Raw genomic sequence first — 25,403 nt, forward strand, 5'->3', positions numbered from 1 at the left:
TGTTAACAGCATTACAGGAGACACCATCTTAGAGATCCATCTAAAACAAAACTAAAACTAAACTGCTTGTCTCTCACATGCCCTCTGCTGGTCAGGCATAAATAATCAATCAGGCAAATATGCTGGTAAGGCATAAATAATCAAACAGGCAAATACCATCACTATTTGCTGATATTATTACATCTCCCTTTCTTAAAACAAAAGTATTTTACTTTTATCTAACAACATGTTTTCTTTGTATTACTCTGCATTTTAACTGTAACACTTAATGAACTTACATTATCATTATCATTATCAAGGTTTTTTAACCTTGTTTTGTGTGTTCACACTAAATATGTAAATACACTAGAACTTGAAGAAAGAATAAGATAACATTACTTCCTTCTATAACAAGAGTCCTTAAACTTGCTCAATGAGTCTCTCAGGAGGCTTCATGTGTCTTGAGGATTTTCTGATTGATTGTCCTTGAATCTGAGTTGTTGCCTCAGATGATGATTTCTCAGCTGTGTGATCAGGTTGTTCAACAGTATCAGTCTTCTGACCTGCTGTGTGATCAGGTTGTTCAACAGTATCAGTCTTTTGACTTGCTGTGGCTGGTCCCATGAGAAGATCCCGACGATTTCTTCGCAGAGCAGCACCCTCATCTGTCTGAATGGTGTATGATCTTGGTTGGACTTCACTCAGGACAGTTCCCTTCTGAGTCCATGTGTTTGTTTTGTCTTTGAACCTTACTTGGTCACCAGTGTGGAGTTCAGGTAGGTTTTGTGTTCCTCTGTCACAGTAGTACTTTTGCTTTTCTTTCTGTTGTTCTTTGAACTTCCTCACTTTCTCCCCCTCTTTTGTTTTCAGGAGGTTCTCCGGGATGGGTAGGTTTGACCTTAGCAGACGTCCCATAAGGAGTTGGGCTGGTGACATACAACACTCGAGCGGCGTTGTGCGGTATACAAGCATGCTCTGGTAGAAGTCAGTTCCACTGTCTTTTGCCTTGTACATCAGTCTTTTCACTGTCTGGACCGATTTTTCCACTAATCCATTGGACTGTGGAAAGTGAGGACTTGACATTGTGTGGACAAAGTCCCACTCTTTGGCAAAGTGTCGGAAACTTGCATTGTAAAACTGGGGTCCGTTGTCTGTGAAGACCTCGCTTGCCACACCATGTCTGGAGAGTATGGCTTTCATACATGTTATCACAGCATCTGCAGTGGTGGTGTACAGTCTACAAACCTCTGGATACAGGGAGTAATAGTCTGTGACTACAAGATAGTCCTTCCCTTGACATACGAATAGGTCAGCGCCTACCTTCTGGTAAGGTCTGTCTGGCACTGGGTGTGGCTTTAGTGGTTCTACCGGACTGCTTGCTCGATATTTCAGGCATATTGTGCAGTTTGACACCTCATTTGTCACATCTTGGTTGATTCGTGGCCAGTACATCACCTCTCGGGCTCTTTTCTTACACTTTTCGATTCCCAGATGTCCTCCATGGATCCTTTTTAGCATCTCTTTTCTCAGACTCTTTGGGATAACTATTTTACTTCCTTTGTAGATGATGTCTTCGACCACTGATAGTTCCGCCCTGCAGTTCCAGTACTCTGCCATGTCAGGTGAGCAGTCTTGCTTCATGTTGGGCCATCCATCCGAGATGCTTTTCCTCAGTTGTCTCAGTGTTTCATCTTTGTTTGTCTCAGTCTTTATGAGCTCCATTTTTGCATCTGCTATGGGCAGTGCACTTGTGATCATGTCCACGTAGGCGTTCACTTTTTCATACATTTTGGTGTTTGCGGGCTCACTTAGGTCAACAGCTCTGGACAACGTGTCTGCTGTATACATCAGCTTACCCGGTGTGTACGCAACATTCAGTGTATAGCGTTGCAGCCTGATCATCATTCTTTGTATTCTAAGCGGACAGCTATTTAGTGGCTTTTGGAACAATGCAATCAAGGGCTTATGGTCAGTCTCTACACTGATTGCTTGTCCTGCCACAAACTGGTGAAATCTTTCACAGGCGTATGTGATGCTGAGCAGCTCCTTTTCTATTTGAGCATATCGCGTCTCCGCGTCTGTCATTGAGCGCGATGCATATGCAATAGGTTGCCAGTAGTCATATTTTTGCAGAAGAACGGCACCGAGCCCACTCTGTGATGCATCTGATGATATCTTGATGGGTCTCGCTGGGTCATAAAACCTTAGAACTGGTTCCTCTGTGAGCAGTTTCTTTAGATCGCTCCATGATTTCTCATGCTCATGATTCCATTCCCATTCTATGTTCTTTTCAGTTAGTCGTCTCAGTGGCGCCATCTTTTCTGAGAGGTTGGATATGAATTTCCCCATGTAGTTGATCATTCCATTAAACCTCTGCACGTCCTTTTTGCATTGTGGCTTTGGCATATTCTCAATGGCGGACACCTTTCTGGGATCTGGCCTGATGCCCTCACTGCTAAGGATATCTCCCACGAATGTCAGTTCTGTCACCCCGAGCTGGCATTTCTCTCTATTCAGCTTCACGTTTGTTTTCCTTGTTGCTTCCAGCACTTTTTTCAGTCTCTCGTCATGCTCAGTTCTCGTGGTTCCCCATACTATGATGTCATCCATTGATGTATCAACTCCCTCCAGGTGCTCATAGATCATATGGATAGTTTTGTGATACACTTCAGGAGCTGAGGCAATGCCAAATGGTAACCTTAGGAATCTGTATCTGCCAAATGGACTGTTGAACGTGCACAGTCTTGAACTTGCCTCGTCCAGTTTCATCTGCCAAAATCCTGATGATGCATCTAACTTGCTGAAATACTTTGCATTTGCAAACTGTGACATGATTTCCTCACGTGTAGGAAGCTTGAAGTGCTCTCTCTTTATTGCTCTGTTTAGATCTCTTGGATCCAGGCAAATTCTGAGCTTTCCATTCTTTTTGTCCACAACGACGAGGGAACTCACCCACTCAGTTGGCTCATCTAACTTCTGAATCACGTTCAGGCTTTCCATCCTGTCCAACTCTGCCTTCAGTTGCTTTTGAAGAGCAAACGGAACTTTTCTGCATGGATGTATGACCGTTGGCATACTTTTATCTACTCTGATCATGTGTTCTCCTGGAAGGCAGCCTAGACCCTGAAATAGGTCATTGTACTCTTTCATGAGTTCATCATAGACTGTCTCTCCTTCGCTTTCCACAACGAGGACTCTCTTTACCAGGTTCAGTCTCTCACAGGCTATTAAACCTAATATGGCTTGCACATCCTTTGGCACCACGATTAATGCTAGCGTGTGCTCTCTGTCCTTGTGTGTCACTTTGACAATGCATCTTCCTTTCACTGGTATATCAGTACCTGAGTATCCTGTCACTTTCACTTTTATTCCATGTATCTTTGGTATGGGTCCAATTTTCTTAAAATCAGTCTCTGATATCACATTAACTTGTGCTCCAGTATCCAATTTAAATGGAATGTGTATGTCATTCACTTTTAGTGTCAACATCCAGTCTCTTTTTTCTTCTTTGTTTTCAGACACAACATCTACATAGAACTCCTCTATCTCGCTTTCATCTACTGCATGGATCTTGCTTTGTTGCGCTTGGTTCTTACAGCAACGGGCATAATGGTTGTTTTTGTTGCAACTATTGCATGTTTGACCATATGCTGGACACTTTTTTGGTGGATGCTGTGTACCGCATCGACTACAATACTTTTGATTGCCCCTTTCATTTTTGTTCACTGGCCACGCCTCTTTTTCACATTGGCACTCTTTTTGTTAAACGGTTTGTGTCCGTTCTTTCTCACTGCATCCACGTTGCAGCTACTGTCACTGAACAGCTCTTTTGCCTGCGACTTCACAGTCTCTGTAGCCCTACACAGTGCTATGGCTTTTCCCAGGTCTTGATCTTGCTCTCTTAGCAGTCTTTCCCTTAGACCATTATCTGGAATACCACACACCAGTCTGTCTTTTATCAGCGAGTCTGTGAGTCCCCCAAATTCACATGTTTTGCTTCGGTTTCTCAGTTCAGTCACATACTGATCAATAGTCTCTCCCGTTTTCTGTACACATGTGAAAAATCTGTGCCTCTCAAACGTCACGTTACGTTTAGGTATGCAGTAGGCCTCAAACTGTTCCATTATTTTATCCAGCTTCATTTTGTCTCCATCAGCAGCGAATGTGAAGTTATTATACACCTCCAGCGCTTCATCACCCACGACATGCAAGAACACTGACGCTTTCATTTTATCACTTTTCTCGTCAGCTCCGATTGCCGCTAAATACAACTCCAAACGTTGTTTGAATCTCCTCCAATTTTCAGCCACATTACCTGTCAACTGAAGCTTCGCCGGTGGGTGTAATCCTTCCATTTTTCACTTCGTTAGCTATTCTCCAACGGTAAGTAACGATGTTCTCTTTTGGCTTGCTAATATGTGGAGAGCTGATTTAACTTCAGATTTTTCCTCTTCATCTCTTTCAATCACTTCTGACACCATGTATTGATTTGTATGTGGGTTCAATGACGACTCATTCATGAGAGAGAATGTCTTTTAATCTAAAGCTTGTTCAACTCTGTTAACAGCATTACAGGAGACACCATCTTAGAGATCCATCTAAAACGAAACTAAAATGAAACTGCTTGTCTCTCACAAGCCCTCTGCTGGTCAGGCATAAATAACCAATCAGGCAAATATGCTGGTAAGGCATAAATAATCAAACAGGCAAATACCATCACTATTTGCTGATATCATTACATACACGGGGCAAAAAGTCTACCCCAAAGGAAAAATAAGGGTGACCGTTATATATAACGGTAAGGAAACACCAAAACTAGACCTGTATGTATTGCAAGATGGAGGACCACCATTACTGGGACATGAATGGATCCGGAAAATACAACTGGATTGGCATTCCATACAGGCACTGACTGTGGCTGACAAAAAGGATGACGACGTCACACCTGGGCGACTGTCAAAGATCCTAACTGATGCGAAAGAAGTGTTCCAGCAAGGACTCGGAACACTAAAAGGCATGACAGCGACGATTAAAATGGAAGAAAACGCAAGGCCAAAATTTTTTAAGGCCAGACTGGTACCCCAGCCGTCGAAGCAGAGCTGGAGAGTCTGGAACGTTCAGGTGTACTGTCCAAGGTAGACTGGAGCGAGTGGGCTACAGCCATCGTCCCTGTGATGAAAGTCATTGAGCAGCACACCTGGGGAACCAAGGAAGATTCGCATCTGTGGGGACTTTAAGGTAACAGTGAACCCGGTCCTTCACACCGTACAATATCCACTTCCGCGGATTGAAGATATTATCGCCTCGCTATCTGGAGGGAAACGCTTCACTAAGATTGATCTGGCCCAGGGGTATCTGCAAATGGAGGTAGAAGAAGCATCAAAAAAATACCTCACAATCAACACCCATAAAGGTCTCTACCAATACAACCGGCTGGTATTCGGGTTAGCATCAGCTCCGGCTATTTGGCAGAGGGCAATGGAACAAGTCCTGCAAGGGATCCCAGGGACCCAGTGTTATTTGGGCGACATCCTGGTCACGGGCGAAAATGAGAGTGATCACCTTGCCAACCTGGAGCAGGTGCTCACTAGATTGCAGGAATATGGGCTCCGAGCTAACCGCCCCAAATGCGAGTTTTTTAGAAAACAGATCTCGTATTGTGGCCACGTTATCGATAAAGAGGGGTTACATAAGTCCCCAGAGAAGATTGAGGCAGTAGTCAAGGCTCCAGCACCGGAAAATGTGTCACAACTGAGGTCGTTCCTCGGGCTGGTAAACTACTACCATAAGTTCTTGCCAAATTTGTCTACAATACTACACCCACTGAACACCCTATTGCAAACTGGGGTGCCATGGAAGTGGAGTGACGAATGTAGACGAGCTTTCCAGAAGAGCAAAACACTAATCACATCGAAAGAGGTATTGGCCCATTACAATCCAGCATTACCAATTCGGTTGGCATGTGATGCGTCACCCTACGGCATTGGAGCGGTGCTGTCGCACAAATTCTCGAACGGCTCAGAGAGGCCAATAGCCTTTGCGTCACGATCACTAACCTCAGCCGAGCATAACTACGCCCAGATTGACAGGGAGGCCCTCAGCCTCGTGTGGGGAGTGAAAAAGTTCAATCACTATCTGCACGGGCAGAAATTCACATTGCTGACTGATCACCAGCCTCTTGTCTCCATTTTTAATCCGAAGAAGGGCGTTCCGGTGATGACTGCGCAACGACTACAAAGATGGTCACTTTTCTAGGGGCACACCACTATGAGATTGAATATAAGGGCACGAAACAGCATGGAAATGCTGATGGGCTATCACGCCTGCCACTGCCTACTGCGGAGGAAGCACCAGCAGTGGATCCTGTCGAAATATTCCATTCAACTATAGTTGAATACCTACCGGTAACTAATACTTGTATCGAAAAGGAAACCCGAAATGACCCAACACTCTCTCGGGTATATGATTTGACGGTGAAGGGATGGCCAGCACATGGTGACTCACTGTTGCCAGCATTCTCGACAAGGAGAGAACAGCTGTCAGTGTGCCGGGGGACCTTGATGTGTGGATCCCGAGTGGTAATTCCACCCAAGTTAAGGGATAGAGTGCTCAATGAGCTTCATGAGGGTCATCTGGGAGGGGTAAAAATGAAAAGCCTAGCCAGGGCTTATGTGTGGTGGCCGGGAATCGATAAACAAATCGAGGACCTGACCAAGAGCTGCTCAGGATGCCAGAAAGTCCAAAATGCACCACCACAGGCCCCTCTACGCCCATGGGAGTGGCCCTCATCTCAATGGCAACGGGTGCATATTGATTTTGCTGGTCCATTCATGGACTCAATGTTTTTAATAGCCGTGGATGCGCACTCGAAATGGCCTGAGGTCATCATAAGAACATAAGAACATAAGAAATAGGAGCAGGAGTAGGCCAATCGGCCCCTCGAGCCTGCTCCGCCATTCAATAAGATCATGGCTGATCTGATCCTAACCGCCAATCCACTATCACAGAACCATCTCCTGAATCTAACAGAATTAGACACACGAAATAGGAGCAGGATCAGTCTACACGGCCCCTGGGTCCGCTCCGCTACCCATAGGGCCATGACCGATCCGAACCTAGACTCATGTCCAAATTCCTGCCCGCTCCCCGTAACCCTTAATTCCCTTTACTTCTAGGAAACTGTCTATTTCTGTTTTAAATTTATGTAATGATGTAGCTTCTACAGCTTTTTGGGGCAGCATATTCCATGGACCTACCACCCTCTGAGTGAAGTAGTTCCTCCTCATCTCAGTTTTGAAAGAGCAGCCCCTTATTCTAAGACTATGCCCCCTAGTTCTAGTTTCACCCATCATCGGGAACATCCTCCCCGCATCCACCCGATCCAACCCCTTCACAATCTTATATGTTTCAATAAGATCGCCTCTCATTCTTCTGAACTCCAATGAGTAGAGTCCCAATCTACTCAACCTCTCCTCATATGTCCATCCCCTCATCCCCGGGATTAACCGAGTGAACCTTCTTTGTGCTGACTCGAGAGCAAGTATGTCCTTTCTTAAGTATGGACACCAAAACTGTACGCAGTATTCCAGGTGCGGTCTCAACAATACCTTGTACAACTGAAGCAATACCTCCCTATTTTTATATTCTATCCCCCTAGCAATGAAAGCCAACATTCCTTTGGCCTTCTTAATCACTTGCTGCACCTGCATACTAACCTTTTGAGTTTTGTGCACCAGGACCCCCAGATCCCTTTGTACTTCAGTACTTTCCAGTTTCTTGCCATTAAGATAATAACTTGCTCTACGATTTTTCCTGCCAAAATGTCCTCCACCACCACGGAGGAAACTATTGCAGTCCTACGGACCACTTTTGCCAGGAATGGCTTGCCAGAACAGATTTGCTCCGACAACGGACCACAGTTTGTGTCCGAAGAGTTCTGGAGGTTCTTGAAAAAGAATGGGGTAAGGCATTACACATCCGCCCCGTATCATCCAGCCACAAATGGATTGGCTGAGAGGTTCGTACATACCTTTAAGTAGGCAATAAATGCTATGTACAATGACAACATTCCGCTGCAGCACAAGGTGGACAATTTCCTGTTCGCCTACCGGAATGCGACACATGCAGTCACCAACCAGGCCCCAGCCATGATGTTCTTTAACCGAAGGTTAAGATCTCGCCTGGATTTGCTCAGACCAAATGTATGAAGAGATGTTGAGAGTCAGCAATTCCAGCACATCCATGAGAAGCCAACAAGGAGCTTCAATGTAGGGCAACCAGTCTTGGCCCGCGACTACCGAACAGAAAAATGGCAGCCAGGAATGAGATGCACACGGCAGGGCCCACTAATGTACACAGTGGACGTTGGGGAGAGCATCGTGAAACGCCATGCTGACCAGATCCTAGAGTCACAGGAACAAGTCCACCCCATGCCTCGCCCATATGTACCTGGTGATGAACCCGATGTACAGGTCGCATCTACCCCAGAAACAGTAGCATCGGAAGCCGATGAACCAACCGACGACAGGGGGCCAGAATCGCCTCCGCACCAAGAGCAAGACACTCGGGAAAGGCGCTATCCAGAAAGGATCAGGAAGCCTCCCCAAAGACTGAATATATAAATAGACTATTTTCAGGTAATGTTGCATGTTAAAAGTGTTAATTGTAATTAGTTGATATTTAATTGTTAAATGAGTGTTATGGTACTGTTAATCTAAAAGGGGAGGAATTGTAATGTATATACCTTTAAGGGGGGAACTATGTTTTACAGCTCATGCATACTGCAGTACCGGCAGTGACCACACCTGTATATAACACTGAGTAGTAATCTGTACAGATCAGTGCAGTGTGAGCCACATTGAGTAAACACCTGTTGTACCGTTCTCCGCAGTCTGTGTCTTATTATACACGGACGCAACAGCCTTGGCTCTTAAAGGAAGGCCTCTGACTACATCACTTGCTCCCAGTCATGGGGGTGCTACTTGCAGTCCCCTTTGGGCTGCAGCATGGCAGGGAGATGGAGCAGAGTCAGCAAAGACAAGCTGCTCATAGGGCAAGGAGTATGAGGGGGAGGAGGGATCTCAGTAGGAGGCATTACCCACCTAGGGTCTTCAGGGAGCACTTTCCCTACCTGCACCTAAGCTAGGAGCAGTTAATTTGGAGGCTCTGCTCCACCAAAGAGGTGGTCACAGAACCCTGCCACCTCTTGGAACGAGACCTGCAGCCTCACAGCGGGGCGACAATCGTGCGGCCAGTGGCCCTCAATGTGACCGTGGCCCTGGATTTTTTTGCCAGCGGATCCTTCCAGTCTGGACCAGGCGATATAGCTAACATATCGCATTTCGCCACCCATTGCTGCATCTGAGAGGTCACAGAGGCTCTGTACTCCAGGAGAAGGGACTTCATTGCCTTCTCTATGAACAGAGAGAAGCAGGAGAAGCGTGCATGTGGCTTTACCAGGATATCATGCTTCCCCATGGTGCAGCTGCCGCATATCAATGCTGAAATGTACCGTAAACGCAAAGGCTACTACTCTCTTAATGTACAGTTGGTGTACAACCACACCCAGCACAGCATGATGGTGAATGCCCGGTATCCTGGCAGAAGTCATGATGCCTTCATCCTGCGCCAGTCCAGTGTGCCAGCAATCTTCCAGCCACCACAGCAAACCCGAGGGTGGCTGCTCGATGACAAGGGATATCCACTCTGCAACTTGCTGATGACACCCCTCTGCAACCCCATCACTCGTGGGCAGCAATCATATGATGACAGCTATGCTGCCATGAGGACCCTCATCTAGCAGACCATTGGGGTCCTGAAGCAATGGCTCCGCTGCCTTGATAACTCGGGAGGCGCTCTCCAGTACTCACCAGAGTGGGTGTCCCAATTCATGGTGGTCTGCTGCATCCTCAACAACTTGGCCATCATGAGGGCGCAGCCACCTCAGGAGGAGGAGGATGAGGAGGAATAAGAGGTAGAGGAGGAAGGGATGAGACAGCCTGCAAATCCCCATTCTGGACAGGCTGTCCATGAGCGCATCATCAGACTCCGGTTCCCCTCACTGAAACTCCAGGTCCTTGTTGCTCAACACTTCCCCACCTTACCATCCCTCTGTCACAGAACATCACAGCATCCGCTGGTGGAAGGCTGCTGACTTTCATGGGGGGAGACTGCAGATGGCCTTGCAGGATGACCTCGAGCAGCTCTGGACCTAGAAGACCCAGCTGTAGACTGCACCACCTTGGTATGGACGGCAGCAGCCTGGTTTGGCTGGCTGACAGAGAGGACAGCAGGTTCTTGCTCCACAAAACCACTGCCACTCCCCTGGGGCAGCGCCTCAGCAATCCTAGCTATTTGTTGGAGCACAGATTGCTGAACTGATGTGAGACCCTGCAAGCCCCTTTCCACACTCGTAAACCCAGCCATGATGGCATCAGTCTGAACTTGCGTGGCAGCAAGCTGAGCCTTCATGAGAGCAGTCTGAGCTTCCAGTGCAGCACTCAGATGTTGGGTCGCTTCCGATGTGCTGCAATGGTAGCTGCGGCATCGGCCATAACACCCAGCATCATGGTTGGGTCCATAATCACTCCCATCCTGGAAATCACAGGCTCCAAGCTCTGTGCAAAGCCCCGTGCAATGTTGGAGCCGGATTCTTCCATGCTCCTTGACACTGACAAGAGGCTCTCTGCAGACAACCTTTAAATGGAGAGCAGACTGCACAGGATATTGAGCGCTGAACCAACCAGCAGTGCATTTAGTGCTGAGCTCAGTGCTCCAATCATGGTAATGAGCAGCACCCCGAATTTCACGGGCTGCCTGCACTACTTTCAACAGGCATCGCACCTCCCCTCACCTGTTTCCAGCCTAATCGAATTTTGCCCCCTAAATGTCACGCAATCTGCAATGTGTTGCAGGGTAATAATGCGACAAGGGCTATAAATTGAGGTTATAAATCATGAGAGAAAACATTATCGATATTATATGAACAGTCAAGGATAAGAAAATGCCATTTGGCCTATCCAGCTTTTCTGTCTCATACCCTAACTCTACCAACCTAGTATCCAACTGCATATTGAATTTCTCTAATGTCCTTACCTCTATTATTTGACAGCCAGGCAGATTCCAAATATCTAGCAATCTTTGGCTGAAAATAATCTTTCTAATGTTTTTTTAACATTTATTTTGCACTAATTTAAATTAAAGCTCTCGAGTCCAACTAGCCTGGCTTAGGCTGAAGTACTCTTCCAGGTTTACCACAACAAAACCAAAACCTTTCTGCACCAAAAAGGTCCAGCTTCTGGACAAAAACAAATTGTGCTTCTCCAAACCACAGTATCTCAATATAATACATAATAACCTATTGATTAATTAGGTTTTGTATATAGATCATTTATTATACATCATCTCCCAAGGTGTTTTGAAAACACTCTAAATTAAGTTCAATTGGTAGCTTGGCTGCAAGCATCAACAGACTGTTGTGTGTGTGCCAGAACCAAAAGTTGCATTCTATATCATTACATAAGGCTGCAAGATGAGTAGCATCATCTTAACCCTGAAATGGTTTGCTTCTAATGTTAAGCTTTTTATTTAACTAAAAGTGGATCTGTGTGTTTAAAATTCTAAAATTAGGCTGTTTGTCTATTTGGAGCCAAATTCAGTGTTGAAAATTAATTTTTTCTTTAATATTTCTTTGGTCTCATTTCATTTTTGATACAATAATTTACAAAATATTATTCTGAAAAGGCACACAAAACTTTGGACCTGTCAGCAGCCATATTGAGGTGTTTAGTTGTGTTGTGGTAACAAACAAAAAAACAACACAGTACAGAGACATTAAAAGCAGCTACAAATAGCTGGAATCTTTCGAAGGTTTTCCTTTTGATGATACACGTAGGTAGTTATTCAAGAGGAAACAAAACTTTAAAAGAGTGAAAATAGCAAAATGTTGTCAAAATTATTTGTACAATTTTGTCTAATTTTATGCTGTTCAAAAAAATTGTAGGAAACTTCTTTGAAAATATTAGCTCCAACATGCACACATGCAGCAACTAGTTACAAAACTCCCCATTTTTATAACAAAAGCACATCAAATGTAAGCATGGATATTCATTTACAAAATCTGTGCTATAATAATCCTCAGAAATCCATACAAGCATTGAAGCAAGTCTCAGGATGTAACTGTAATTAAATAACAGATTACTGACTCACTGTTTATATTGATAAGGCTGCTTGAACATACATCAGAACCCCTAAGGATCAGATTCTCATTAAAAAAAACAATTAATGTGGTTGTCCCACACTATTTGTTGTAAAGACTATAAAATGGAAGCCTAACAAAAAACTAGGAATACTAATAAGGATAAAGCCTTTGCACATATCAAGAAATGAACATGATAAGTGGAATAAATGAAGCATGTCATGGGAAGATGAGATCAAATAGATTAGGGAGGTGCGTACCTGGTACTGTCTGTCATACTGAAGTAGAAAGGGTGAACATAACTGGCCTCACATGTTTTTGGATGATATATTGTATTATAGCCAGCCTGAGGGAGGGATAGACAACCCAGGAATTTCCTGAATAGGCCCTCATTTTTTTCTACTTTATTACAGAAACTGAATGCATGAATAAAAAAAATACTTTATAAATTAATCAACCAATTATTGTTCATGTGATTGAATTGACCATGTCATTTAAAATCTCCCCCAATGTAACAATTTTTGGGGGGGTGATGGGGTGGGGAAAATACAGCCTACGTACAAGAGCAAATGGAGACATGGTAACTTTTGGTGACAAATACAAAGTTCACAAGATAAAAAGAAAAAGCATAAATTCTAAAAATCTTCAGTAAAACAAAAACATGCTGGAAATACACAGCGGGTCAGTTGGCATCTGAAAGAGAAAGAATGGTTAATGTTGTTGATGGAATCCTGCATCAGAACTGATATTGCTTGTAGAGGAACGAGTCCATGAGCTTCATAGCAGAAGGTTAAAATAATGGCATTCACACATAAATTTACTTCCAAGAAAAATTTTATGAAAATCCTGAGAATAATTTTCACTTTGGGCATGGATGGAAAACTGGTGGTTGCAGATCAGCTGCCCATTATAGAAGCTGCCCAAATTTCCTTGCCATTGACTTCAGCGAGGTGTATAACAGACAGCCGATCAGTAACCGCTAGTTTTCTGCCCATGGCAAATGTGAAAATTGAACTCCCCACTCTATTATATTTTAGGGTTTTTAATATAGATACTCTCCTTGGGTTCAGTGTTACTTCCTGCTCCTCTAAACACATTTGCCATCCCGTACAAACCAGAATGTGCCTTTACCCGCTCAGTATCTAGGTAAATATTGTGATACCTTGGGGTCAAACAGAGAACTCTTGCCACTGTGCTCTATATCCATATCATTTGCTGGCACAAAATCTCCTCAACTTCGGTAGGTGGAAGAATAACACTCTATCAGACTATAGCTATATAAACAACTAGATAAATTTATTGATCATAAAACAGGTAAAAAACATTACTCAGTACAAATAGTATATTTATAGCTTTTACCAATCTCTTTGAGATGTCAAAAACATCAAATACTGCCTGATGTACTAACTCCCAACATAAGACTGACCCTCGTAGCAAAGTTGTTTATTTCTTACATGTTACTCAGCATCAGACAGACTTAGGCAGCCAAATATGAACCGACAACCTGTAGCCTCTGTCTACAAAGCATCATGTCACAAGCTTGACTCAAGTCTTTGTCACAAACATTGCTGCCAATCAAACTTATTTTACTTTAAAAAGATCCCCAGGATGTCAATCACATAGGACATTTCAATTGAATTGAATGGCCTAACCCACTGATCATTTCCAAATGCTTTAACTGATCTGTGAGAAAGCTCTGCACCGAAGGATAATTGTAAGAAGTCACACAACACCAGGTTATAGTCCAACAGCTTTATTTGAAATCACAAGCTTTCGGAGCGCTGCTCCTTCATCAGGTGAAGTGGAGAAATGCATAAAGACACAGCTTATATAGTCAGAGAATAATGTCAGATGTTTACAGGTAATCTTGCCAACTGCCATTTATCACACCTCGGCAGAGAGATAATCACAGCAATCAAAGGTGTGAATGGTGTCCAAACAGGTCGTCAGGAAAACACTACATCAAAGAACAATGAGGTGGGGTCACAAGGGGTCAAATATTGCCGATGCTGGGGTCTGTATGAAAAACAAAAAAACAGACAAAAAACATTTTTTTTTTTTTGCTGGAAATCACATCTGTGTAGAGAGAACAAGCCAATGTCGACTCAAGTCTGGATGACCCTGCGTCAGGTAGAGTTACATGTAGCGTGACATGAACCCAAGATCTCGGTTGAGGCCGTCCTCATGGGTGCGGAACTTGGCTATCAGTTTCTGCTCGACGATTTTGCGTTGTGTGTCTCGAAGGCCGCCTTGGAGAATGCTTACCCGAAGATCGGAGGCTGAATGTCCTTGACTGCTGAAGTGTTCCCCGACTGGGAGGGAACATCTCTCTGCCGAGGTGTGATAAATGGCAGTTGGCAAGATTACCTGTAAACATCTGACATTATTCTCTGACTATATAAGCTGTGTCTTTATGCATTTCTCCACTTCACCTGATGAAGGAGCAGCGCTCCGAGAGCTTGTGATTTCAAATAAAGCTGTTGGACTATAACCTGGTGTTGTGTGACTTCTTACATTTGTCCACCCCAGTCCAATTCCGGCATCTCCACACCGAAGGATAATGGCAGCAATCAACCGACTCATCTTAATGTTTTGTCCTGAGTTGTGTATATCAGCTCATTTGGGATGTGTATTCTCTACAGCCTGAGAAACACATAGCAGTAACTAATTTTGACCCTATGTGTACTCTGACCAGCAAGAAAGAATCCAATAAATAATTATCACAGACAAAACTTTTTTGTCACATAAAAATTCTGCAACTCAGATCTCTTAATTCTAACTTAAATTATGTATTTACTCATTTTTGGTATGTAGGTATAAATTCTATTTTTGGTCTACCTTCAACTGAAAAATCAATACAATCTTTCATTTAAAACTTGAAAAATTCCTGCGCTGTTCCTCCAATCTTCTCTCTTTCAAGAGAAATGAAGACATAGAAACATAGAAAAATAGGAGCAGGAGTAGGCCATTCAGCCCTATTCAATATGATCGTGGCTGATCCTCTCTCAATACCATATTCCTGCTCTCGTCCCAAACCCCTTGACGCCGTTTGAGTCTAGAAATCTATCTATCTCCTTCTTAAATATATTCAGTGATGTGGCCTCCACAGCCTTCTGTGGTAGAGAATTCCACAGGTTCGCCAACCTCTGAGTGAAGAAATTTCTCCTCATCTCAGTCCTTTATGTCCTACCCCGTATCCTAAGACTGTGACCCCTCGTTCTACAGCCCCCAACTAGGGGATACATCCTCCCTGCATCCAGTCTGTTTAGCCCTGTCAGAATTTTATACATTTCAATGAAATCCCCTCTCATTCTTCTAAACTCTAGTGAATACAGGCCTAGCCGACCCAATCTCTCCTCATACGACAGTCCTGGCATCCCAGGAATCAGTCTGGTGAACCTTCGCTGCACTCCCTCTATGGCAAGTATATCCTTTCTTAGGTAAGGAGACCAAAACTGCACACAGTACTCCAGGTGTGGTCTCACCAAGGCCCTGTATAACTGTAGTAAGACATCCTTGTTCCTGTACTCAAACTGCTTGCTGCACCTGCATGTTTGCTTTCAGTGACTGGTGTACAAGGACACCCAGGTCCCTTTGTACATCAACATTTTCCAATCTATCACCGTTTAAATAATACTCTGCCTTTCTGTTTTTCCTACCGAAGTGGATAACTTCACGCTTATCCACGTTATACTGCATCTGCCATGTACTTGCCCACTCACTCAACTTGTCTAAATCACCTTGAAGCCTCTTTGCATCCTCCTCACAACTCACAATCCCACCTAGTTTCATGTCGTCAGCAAACTTGGAAATATTACATTTGGTTCCCTCATCTAAATCATTGATATATATTGTGAATAGCTGGGGCCCAAGCACTGATCCCTGTGGTACTCCACTAGTCACCACCTGCCACCCCGAAAAAGACCCATTTATTCCTACTCTCTGTTTCCTGTCTGTTAACCAATTTTCAATCCATGCCAATATATTACCCCCAATCCCATGTGCTTTAATTTTGCACACTAACCTCTTATGTGAGACTTTATCAAAGACCTTCTGAAAATCCAACTACACCACATCCACTGGTTCTCCCTTATCTATTCTACCAGTTACATCCTCAAAAAACTCCAGTAGGTTTGTCAAACACAATTTCCCTTTCATAAATCCATGTTGACTTTGTTTAATCCCATTGAAATTTTCTAAGTGTCCTGTTATCACATCCTTTATAATAGACTCCAGCATTTTCCTTACTACTGATGTTAGGCTAACCGGTCTGTCGTTCTCTGTTTTCTCTCTCCCTCCTTTTTTAAATAGTGAGGTTACATTTGCCACCCTCCAATCTGCAGGAACTGTTCCATAATCTATAGAATTTTGGAAGACGACAACCAATGCATCCCTGATTTCCATGGCTACCTTTTTTAGTACTCTGGGATGCAGATTATCAGGCCCTGGGGATTTATCGGCTTTCAGTCCCATTAATTACTCCAGCGCTATTTTTTTACTAATGCTAATGTCCTTTAATTCCTCCTTCTCACTAGACCCTTGGTTCCTTAGCATTTCTAGGAAGTTATTTGAGTCCTCTTCCGTGAAGACCAGAACCAAAGTATTTGCCATTTCCTTGTTCCATTTCCTTGTTCCCCATTATAAATTCTCCCGTTTCTGACTGCAAGGGGCCTACATTTGTCTTCACTAATCTTTTTCTTTTTACATACTTGTAGAAGCTTTTACAATACGCTTTTATGTTCCTTGCAAGTTTACTCTCATACTCTATGTTTCCCCTCTTAATCAATCTCTTGGTCCTTTTTTGTTGAACTCTAAACTGCTCCCAATCCTCAGGCTTGCTACTTTTTCTGGCAACTTTACATGACTCCTCTTTGGATTTAATACTATCCTTAATTTGATAGCAAAATACTGCAGATGCTGGAAATCCGAAATAACAACAGAAAATGCTGGAAAAACTCAGCAGGCCAGGCAACATCCGTGGAGAGAAATTAGAGTCGATGTTTCGGGTCTAACCCTTTTTCAAAACTGGAAAGGAAATGAAATAGATCGAAAGGCAGGGGTGGGAGACAACAAAAGAAGTCAAGAGACATTAAAAGGTATTCAAAACGAGACAAGATGGTGATAGGACTAGTAGAGACAAAAGATGGCTCAGATTAGGTGTGAAATGTTCTGGCAGAATGAGAGACAGCTGCCATGTGGGAGAGAGAAAAAAAAAGAAGGGGGTGGGAGGGAAAATCCAAAACAAAGGGGTGGATAAAATATATAAGTAAAAATGTAATAGGGGCCGAGGTTATGATCTGAAATTGTTGAACTCGATATTGAGTCCAGAAGGCTGAAAAGTGCCTAATTGGAAGATGAGGTGCTGTTCCTCGAGTTTACGTTGAACTTCCATGGAATAATGCAAGAGGCCAAGGACGGTGAGGTCCGAGTGTGAATGGAGCGGGGAATTAAAATGACAGGTGACCGGAAGCTCGGGGTCACCCTTACGGACTGAACGGAGGTGTTCCGCAAAGCGGTCACCCAATCTGTGTTTGGTCTCCCCAATGTGGAGGAGACCACATCGTGAGCAGCAAATACAGTATACTAGGTTGCAAGAAGTACAAGTAAATCGCAGTTTCACCTGGAAGGGGTGTTTGGGGCCCTGGACAGTGGGAAGGGGGGAGGTATAGGGGCAGGTGTTACATCTCCTATGCTTGCACGGGAAGGTGCCAGGCGAAGGGGAAGGGGTGCTGGGGGTGATAGAGGAGTGGACTTGGGTGTCTCGGAGGGAGCGGTCCCTACGGAATTCTGAAAGGGGAGGGGAGGGGAAGATGCGTTTGGTGGTGGGATCACTTTGGAGGTAGCGGAAATGGCGGAGGATGATCCGTTGAATGTGGAGGCTGGTGGGGTGAAAGGTGAGGACAAGGGGAACCCTATCGTGGTTCTGGGAGGGAGGGGCAGGGGTGAGGGCAGAAGTGCGGGAGACAGAACGGACACGGTCGAGGGCCATGTCAACCACGGTAGAGGGGAATCCTCAGTTGAGGAAAAAGGAAGACATGTCGGAAGCACTGGTGTGGAAGGTGGCATCCTCGGAGCAGATGCGGCGGAGACGGAGAAACTGGGAGAATGGAATAGAGTCCTTACAGGAGGCGGGGTGGGAGGAAGTGTAGTCCAGGTAGCTGTGGGAGTCAGTGGGCTTGTAGTGAATATTGGTCAATAACCTATCCCCAGAGATGGAGATGGAGAAGTCGAGGAAGGGAAGGGAAGAGTTGGAGATGGACCATGTGAAGGTGAGGGAAGGGTGGAAATTGGAGGCAAAGTGAATGAAATTGTCTAGTTCAGGGCAAGAGCAGGAAACGGCACAGATACAGTCATCAATGTATCAGAAAAAGAGGTGAGGGAGGGGACCTGAGTAGGACTGGAACAAAGAGTGTTCCACATAGCCCACAAAAAGGCAGGCATAGCTAGGACCCATGCGGGTACCCATAGCAACGCCTTTGATTTGGAGAAAATGAGTGGAGTTAAAGGAGAAGTTGTTCAATGTGAGAACAAGTTCAGCCAGACGGAGGAGGGTAGTGGTGGATGGGGACTGGTCGGGCCTCTGTTCAAGGAAGAAGCGGAGCGCCCTCAGGCCATCCTGGTGGGGGATGGAGGTGTAGAGGGATTGTACGACCATGGTGAAAAGGAGGTGGTTGGGGCCAGGAAACTGGAAACTGTTAAAGTGGCGGAGGGCGTCCGAAGAGTCGCGGATGTAGGTGGGAAGAGACTGGACAAGGGGAGAAAAGATAGAGTTGAGATAGGAAGAGATAAGTTCCGTGGGGCAAGAACAGGCTGAAACGATGGGTCTACCAGGGCAGTCCTGCTTGTGGATCTTGGGAAGGAGGTAGAAGCGGGCTGTGCGGGGTTGGGGAACTATGAGGTTTGTGACCGTGGGGGGAAGATCTCCAGAGGAGATGTGGTCAGTGACAGTCTTGGAAACGGTGGTTTGATGTTCGGTAGTGGGGTCATGGTCCAGGTGGAGGTAGGAGGAGGTGTTGGAGAGTTGGCGTTCAGTTTCCGCTAGGTAGAGGTCAGTTCGCCAAACAACAACCGCACCACCCTTGTCAGCGGGTTCAATGACAATGTCAGGGTTGGATCTAAGAGAATGGAGTGCTGCAAGTTCAGAGGGAGGTAGGTTGGAGTGAGTGAGGAGAGCAGAGAAATGGAGACGGCCGATGTCACGGCGGCAGTTAGCGATGAAAAGATCTAGAGAGGGTAAGAGGCCAGGGGGAGGGGTCCAGGTAGAATGGGAATCCTGAAAGGGGGAGAAAGGGTCAGTCGTGCGGGGGGAAGACTCCTGGCCAGAGAAGTGGGCATGGAGACGAAGGCGGCGGGAAAAGAGCTCAACATCGTGCCGAGCTCGAAATTCATTGAGGTGGGTGCGTAAGGGGATGAAGCTCAGGCCTTTGCTGAGGACTGATCGTTCGGGGTCAGAGAGTGGAAGGTCAGAGGGGATAGTGAAAACGCGGCAGGGGGTGAGATTGGGAGAAGGGGGGTCAGAGGAAAGTGAAGGGGAAGAAGGTTCTGGAGGGGCGTTGGTGTCCAAGAGTTGATGAAGCTTGCGATCCTTGACATCGGAAAGGAAGAAAAAAAGTTTTTTGTTGAAGCGTCGGATGAGTCGAAGAATGAAATGGAACTGTGGACCCGGACAGCTTTGAGATAGAGTGCGCCGGTGTTGCTGAAGAGAGAGGTCGAGAGTGTTCGTGTGGCGACGCATGGCGTTGAGCATGGATCTCAAGTTGCGGCGAGAGCAGTAGTTCGAGGAACGATGAATATCGTGGAGATATTTGTAATCCTGGGTGGATCCGAAACACGAAGGGTGGAAGTTGAGTTGGAATCCACGTGGAGTAAGTCGGAACCGGAGACAGTTGCTGAGGAAAATGATGTGGCTGTGAAACTGAGCCTTGGCAGATACCTGATCAAACACGAGAAGGGAAACTGAAAGTAATGAAGATGAACAAGGTTGAAGAGCCAAACGGAGATCCCGTCGAAGAGAAGAGCAGAACTTCTTCAAGGTAGGCATTCCTAGAAGAGGTGTGGCAGGGAACCAAACACTAGTACGATAGCAAAATACTGCAGATGCTGGAAATCCGAAATAACAACAGAAAATGCTGGAAAAACTCAGTAGGCCAGGCAACATCCGTGGAGAGAAATTAGAGTCGACGTTTTGGGTCCAACCCTTTTTCAAAACTTATCCTTAATTTCTTTTATTAGCCACGGCTGGGCCGCTTTTCCTTTTGTGTTTTTGCACCAGAAAGGAATGTATAACTGAATGAAACAACTCATGTCATCACCCAGTTTCTCTTTATTGCTCACTTCTCAAGTTATACACTTTACATCAGAAGCACCAGTCTTCAATAATTATAATACCCCAAATTATTAACAGGAAAGAAGTATTATGTCAACCCAGGAGGCTTACATAAGTGACCACAGAACATTCTAATTAACAGGATTAATTGTAAAAAGGTCAGAAGAGAATATGCAAGGGAATGGTGGAATATCAAGCTTATTTAAAAAATGAAGAATCACTAATTATATTGTCTTTCATGAGTTATGAAGGTCAACTTTACTCAAGGAACAATTAGATTTATATTGTACCCCAGCGTGTATCTTGTTTAAGTGCCAACTTAGCTGATAGTGGCACTCTTGCCTCTGAGTCAGGAGTTGTCAGATAAACCTCCACTCCCGGGACTTGAGCATGTAATCTAGGTTGATACGGCAGTACAGTACTGATGGAATGCTACAGCAGCAGAGATGCCATCTTTCATATGAGACATTAAACCGAGAACTTCTCTGCTGTTCAGGTAGAGAAGAGCAGAGGAGTTCTCCTGGTGTCCGAGCCAACATTTATCCCTCAGTCAAAACCTCCAAAAACAGTTTAATTGATTCTAAAAGAGGTGACTGCAGAGTTAGTGGATGCATTGGTTTTGATCTTCTAAAATTCCCTAGATTCTAGAACGGTCCCAGCGGATTGGAAGGTAGCAAATGTAATTCAAGAAAGGAGGGAGAGAGAAAACAGGGAACTACAGGCCAGTTAGCCTGACATCAGTTGTCGGAAAAATGCTGGAATCCATTGTTAAGGAAGTGGTTTCGGGGCACTTAGAAAATCATAACATGATTAGGCAGAGTCAACATGGATTTATGAAAGGGAAATCGTGTTTGACAAATTTATTAGAGATTTTTGAGGATATAACTAGTAGGGTAAATAAAGGGGAACCAATGGATGTAGTATATTTGGATTTCCAAAAGGCATTCGATAAGGTGCCACATAAAGGTTATTACACAAGATAAGGGCTCATGGGGTTGGGGGTAATATAGTAACATGGACTGAGGATTGGTTAACAGACAGAAAACAGAGAGTAGGGATAACCGGGTCTTTTTCAGGTTGGCAGGCTGTGCCTAGTGGGGTGCCGCAAGGATCAGTGTTGGGGCCTCAGCTATTTACAATCTATATTAATGACCTCGATGAAGGGACCGAGTGTATTGTATCCAAGTTTACTGACGATACAAAGCTAGGTGGGACAGTAAACTGTGAGGAGAACACAGAGTCTGCAAAGGGATATAGATAGACTAGGTGAGTGGGCAGTAAGGTGGTAGATGGAATATAATGTAGGGAAATGTGAGGTTATTCACTTTGGAAGGAAGAATAGAAAAACAGAATATTTTTTAAATGGTGAGAAACTTTCAAATGTTGGTGTTCAGAGAGATTTGGGTGTCCTCGTGCAAGAAACACAAAGCTAGCATGCAGGTACAGCAAGCAATAAGGAAGGCAAATGGCATGTTGGCCTTTATTGCAGGGGGGTTGGAGTAGAAGAGTAAGGAAGTCCTGCTACAATTGTACAGGGGCTTGGTGAGACCACACCTGGAGTGCTGTGCACAGTTTTGGTCGTCTTATCTAAGGAAGGATATACTAGCCTTAGAGGCGGTGCAACAAAGGTTCACTAGATTGATTCCTGGGATGAGAGGGCTGTCCTATGAGGCGAGATTGTGTAGAATGGGCCTGTACTCTCTGGAGTTTAGAAGAGAGGTGATCTCATTGAAACACAAGATTCTGAAGGGGATTGACAAGGTAGATGCTGAGAGGTTGTTTCCCCTGGCTGGAGTGTCTAGAGCTAGGGGTCATAGTCTCAGGATAAGGGGTAGGCCATTTAAGACCGAGATGAGGAGGAATTTCTTCACTCAGAGGGTTGTGAATCTTAGGAATTCTCTGCCCTAGAGAGCTGTGGATGTTGAATCTTTGAGTATATTCAAGGCTGAGAGAGATAGATTTTTGGACTCTAGGGGAATCAAGGGATATGGAGATCAGGCGGGAAAGTGGAGTTGAGGTCAATGATCAGCCATGATCTTATTGAATGGCGGAGCAGGCTCGAGGGGCCATATAGCCTACTCCTGCTCCTATTTCTTATGTTCTTATGTTCTTATGATCATTTATCTCATTGTTGTCTGTGGGACTTTGCCATGCACAGATTGGCTGTTGCGTTTGTTACAAAACAACAGCAACTGCACTTCAAAAGCAATTAATTGGCTGTAATGTGTTTAGGGATGTTCTGAAAATGTGAATGGCACTTTTGAAATGCAAGTTATTTCATAAACTCATAGAATGATACTGCACAGAAGGAGGCCATTCAGCCCATAATGTCCATGCTGGCTCTTTGGTAGAGTTATGTAATTAGTCCCACTGCCCGGCTCTTTTCCCATAGCCTTGTAAATGTTTTCCCTTCAATTCTGAATCTTACTGTTGAATTTGCTTCCACCACCTTTTCAGGCAGTGCATTCCAGATCACAAGTCACTGTGTAAAAAATGTTTTCTCATGTCGCCTCTGGTTCTTTTGCTAATCACCTTAAATCTATGTCCTCTACTTCCCTACCCTTCTACCATTGGAAACAATTTCTCCCTGTTTACTCTATCAAAACGGCTTACGATTTTGAACACCTCTATCAAATCTCCTCTTAACCTTCTCTGCTCTAAGGAGAACAACCCCAGCTTCTCCAGCCTCTCCACATAACTGAATTTCCTCATCCCTGGTACCATTCCAGTAAATCTCTTCTGCATCCTCTCTGAGGCCTTGACATCCTTCCTAAAGTGTGGTGCCCAGAATTGAACACAATACTCCAGCTGAGGCCTAACCAGTGTTTTATAAAGGTTTAGCATAACCTCCTTGCTTTGTACTCTATTCCTCTATTAATAAACCAAAGGATCTCGTATGCTTTTTTAACAACCTTCTCAACTTGTCCTTCTATCATCAAATATTTGTGTATGTGAACGCCCAGGTCTCTCTATTCCTGCACCCCCTTTAAAATTGTACCATTCAGTTTCTATTGCAAGTTCCTCATTCTTTCTACCAAAATGTATCACTTCACACTCCTCTGCGTTACATTTCTGTTACTATCCTCCTCCTTGTTTACAACATTTCTGAGTTTTGTGTCACCTGCAAACTTTGAAATTATGCCCTGTATACCCAAGTCTAGGTCATTAATATATCAAAATATTTATTTCTATATACTGTAATGATATAGGATAATTGCATTTTACATATGATTTATTTTGTTGACCCTTTACATTGTTTAAATGGGATTATTTCAAGCACAGAAGGTGCTTTAATATTCTATTGTGTCATAAATTGCTTCATAGCTCTCTTCAGACTTGGTCACTACCTTGAACAGCAAAATGGATATGAAGACTTCGGGGTTATTTTGGCCAAAAGGTGAACACAGGCGCTAAATGGGTGCAGTGCTAATAAGACTAGCCTGTTTGAAAGTCTGGATTTAGTACACAATTTTGGTCCTAATTGCTGATTACCATAATTGGAACTTGCTTGGAGGTGCTAAACCAGATACCTGCAGGTTTAACACTCAAGTGCTGATTAGACACAATGGCCTAGAAATTCAGTATCGCCACGTTTGGGGTGCTATAGTCGAGTGTGCGCTAAATTTAGCGCCCGGCGCAAATTATCGCCACCTTCAGCAAAATTGACTTGCTTCGCCCCAAGAGGTTCTTGGTGCGCTAAAGCAGGTGCTGCACGACTATCCTAAGGCGCTAAGCCGGAAAGGCGAGGCGCTACCACCGAGGGCGGACGCAGCGCAGGTGCGGCCAGTTAGCGATTGCAGGCAGACACGCTGGCGCCGGTCACCTCTTAAAGGGGGAGGGTCGATTTGGCTTGCAGCCACGCCCTGCACATTGGAGCCCTGATTCTCGGCCTGGACAGACCTGCTGCGACATTGTAATGCCTAGGACCATGGAGAGGGCCAGGGAGCGAGCGCAGCGGTTCAGTGAGGGGGCCCTGAAGGTTCTGGTTGGCGCAGTGGAGTGCAGGCGATCTATCCTGTTTCCGGACAGTGGCAGGAGGCCGCTGCCCAACGAATATCGAAAAGCTTGGAGGGAGGTGGCACACAGAGTGACCTCCAGCAGCATGGTACCTAGGACCCCTGTGCAATGCAGGAAGAAGTTCAACGACCTCACTCGGGTTGTCAGGGTGAGTACCCTTTCCAGTATCCTCTTCATCCCTGCACGTGCACCTCACTTTATGGCCAAAGGGTCCTGAAAGCCCCAATGCCCAGCCCTCATCCAACACCTATGGGCCTTTCATGAAACTCACATGCACATTCACCACTTTACACACTGTAAGGGTTATTTGACCATGGGAGGCAGTGCAGCCAAGATCAGGGCTTCATACTGTAAGGGCTATTCCACCATGAGAGGCAGTGCAGCCAAGATCAGGGCTTCACACTGTAAGGGCTATTCCACCATGGGAGGCAGTGCAGCCAAAATCAGGGCTTCACACTGTACTGAGAGCCCGTCCTTTCTCTTGCAGGGCAAGCTGGCGCACAATAGGAGGCAGCAGCAACGGACCGGGGGAGGCCGTCCTGAACTTAAAGACCTCAGCGATCTGGAGCAGCGAGTGGAACGGATTATGGCAGGCCCGATGATTGACCCCGTCACCACTGGAGATGTCGACCCCGTTCTGGACAGCAATGGTAAGGTCATCACCTTTTTGACGTCTCTCCTTCCACTTGTGCCTCACACCAGCATCCTTTGCCACTATCGAACCAATAAAGTGCATTGCAGCACTCATGCCTCCCTCGCTGCCACCCTGTCCTCACGCTAAAGCAACTCTTGTACCTCCCTGCTTTCAGATGCTGATTCACCAGGTGAGGAGGCGGGCCCTCAAGCTGCCACTGTGAGTAATTCTGAAGGCGAGGAGGAGGAAGA

The sequence above is a fragment of the Somniosus microcephalus genome, chromosome 1 (assembly GCF_052327205.1).
Source record: "Somniosus microcephalus isolate GS21.2 chromosome 1, FLI_Smic_1.0, whole genome shotgun sequence".
Classification (NCBI taxonomy): Eukaryota; Metazoa; Chordata; class Chondrichthyes; order Squaliformes; family Somniosidae; genus Somniosus; species Somniosus microcephalus.